We start from the raw sequence: 2500 nt of genomic DNA on the forward strand, positions 1-2500 counted from the left end.
GGGAGTCTGTGGTCTGATTTTCTATGTATATCTATATATCTCTCTCTCTCTCTCTCTCTCTCTCTCTCTCTCTCTCTCTCTCTCTCTCTCTCTCTCTCTCTCTCTCTCTCTCTCTCTCTCTCTCTCTCTCTCTCTCTCTCTCTCTCTCTCTCTCTCTCTCTCTCTCTCTCTATCTATCTATCTCTATCTCTATTTCTCTAACATTACTTTCCACACCTCATCTTTTTCCCTCTCCTCTCTTCTCCCTCCTTCCTCTTCTTCCTCCTCCTCCTCCTTCTTCTTCTTCTCTCTTCCTTTTCAAATTTCTTCTTTCTTCTCCTATAATACTTCTCTTCCTTTCTCTTCTTCCCTCTCTTTCCCCTTCTTCCTCATCCCTCTACCTCCCCTCCCTCTCTTTCCCTCTCCCCTCCCCATTTTTCTTCCCCTTGCATCTTACCTTCTTCTTTCCTCTTCCTCCCCATCCCTCTTCTTCCCTCTCCTCGCTCTTCCCAATCTTCTTCCTCCTCCTCCTCTGATTCTTCTCTTTCCTTCCTTTCTTTCTTCTCTTCCCTCTCCTTCCTCCCATCATCCTCTTTCCGTCCCTCCCCCCTCCTTCCTTTCCCTCCTCCTCCTCTCCCCTCTCTTCATCCTCCTTCGTTAACCTGCGCCTCTTGGGTCACGGGTCAGGTGAAGTGCAGGTTCCCGGTCACCTGTAATTAGTGCGTGGTTATGTGGTTTACGGCAGGTGTTGTTAGAGGCAATTGCACAGGAAGGGAGGGAGGGAGGGAGGAAGGAGAGAAGAGGAGAGAAGGTTGGTAAGACTGTTTAATTTGGTGCAATTTTTTTTTTTTTTTTTTTTGAGTAGAGAAAGAAGAGGAAGGGGTGGAGGATGTAAAGGAGAGAGAGAGAGAGAGAGAGAGAGAGAGAGAGAGAGAGAGAGAGAGAGAGAGAGAGAGTCAGACAGGATGTAAGCGTGTTTGAAAGTGAATATGGGAAGGAAGGGAGGGAAGGGAAGGGAGAAGGGAGAGGAAGGAGGAGGAGGAGAGAGAGAGGTAAGGGAGAGATTGAGTGAGTGAGAAAAGGGAGGAATAAAGAAAGGGAGAGAGTAAAGAAAGGAAGATAATAGAAATGGAAGGAGAAAGGAAAGAAAGAAGAGATGAAGAAGGTGAATGAAGGAAGGGAGAAAGATGGAAAAGGGATGAAGGAGGGGAGTGAAAAGGCAATAAGAAGGATAATAAGGGGAGGAAAGAATAGATGAAGAAGGGAATGATAAAGGAGAAGGATGAATGAGGAATGAATGAAGGAAGAAAGGGAAGAAGGGATCGGAATGAGAAATGAAGAAAGGAAGGAAATAGAAAGAAAAAGAAAGAAAAAGACAGAAGAAAGATAGAGAGAAAGAAGAATAGGTGATGAAGGGAAAAAGAAGAAGAAGAAGAAGAGAGGGGGGAAAGAAGAGGGGTGAGAAATGAAGAAGAGAAGGAAGGAGAAAGAAAAAAGAAAGAAAGGGAAACAAAGAAAGATAGACAGAGAGAGAGATAAAGAAGAAGAATAGATGATGAAGGGGAAGAGGAAGAAGGGGGGGGGGGAGGAAAAGAAGAGGGGTGGGAAATGAAGAATAGAAGAAAGAAGGAAGAAAAAGAAAGAAAGAAAGGGACAGAGAAACATAGAGAGAGAGAGAGAAGGAGAGTAGGTGATGATGGGGAAGAAGAGAGAAAGAAGAGGGGTGAGAAATGAAGAAGAGAGGGAAGGAGGAAGAAAAAGAAAGAGAGGGAGACAGAGAAAGACATAGAAAAAGAAAGCGAAGAGTAGATAATGATGGAGAGAGAGAGAGATTAAAGAGGAATAAGAGAGAGAAAGAGAAATAAAAGAGAAAAAGAAAGAGAGAAGAGGGTGAATACAGTTAAATATAAATGACAGGACGAAATTAAAGGAGAAAATTACTTAAAAAAAAAAAAAGGAAGTGGAATGCATTTTAAGCGATTCGATTCGAGGTGAGGCGTGGAAGGGGATGGAGCGACGAGCGGAAAGGAATCTGATTCTATATACTCTTTTTATTTTTTCATTTATATTTCTCGTTATTATTATTTTATTATTTTTTGTTTCATTTTTTTGGTTGTAAGAGTTATCCCTGGGAACTCCTCTCTCTCTCTCTCTCTCTCTCTCTCTCTCTCTCTCTCTCTCTCTCTCTCTCTCTCTCTCTCTCTCTCACTCTCTCTCTCTCTCTCTCTCTCTCTCTCTCTCTCTCTCTCTCTCTCTCTCTCTCTCTCTCTCTCTCTCTCTCTCTCTCTCTCTCTCTCTCTCTCTCTCTCTCTCTCTCTCTCTCTCTTTTTTTTTGTCTAAGTTTCTGTTTGTGTGTGTGTATGTGTGTGTTTGTGTGTGTGTTTGTATGTTTGTTTGTCTGTCTGGCTAAATGATTGATGTTTTCCTCGTTTTCTTTTCCTTTACTTCCTATATTTTCTTCATTTTTCTTCTTTTAATTGTTTTTTTTTGTGTATCTATCTATGTATCTGTCTATCTATCT

Source organism: Eriocheir sinensis, chromosome 25, assembly GCF_024679095.1.
Source record: "Eriocheir sinensis breed Jianghai 21 chromosome 25, ASM2467909v1, whole genome shotgun sequence".
Lineage (NCBI taxonomy): Eukaryota > Metazoa > Arthropoda > Malacostraca > Decapoda > Varunidae > Eriocheir > Eriocheir sinensis.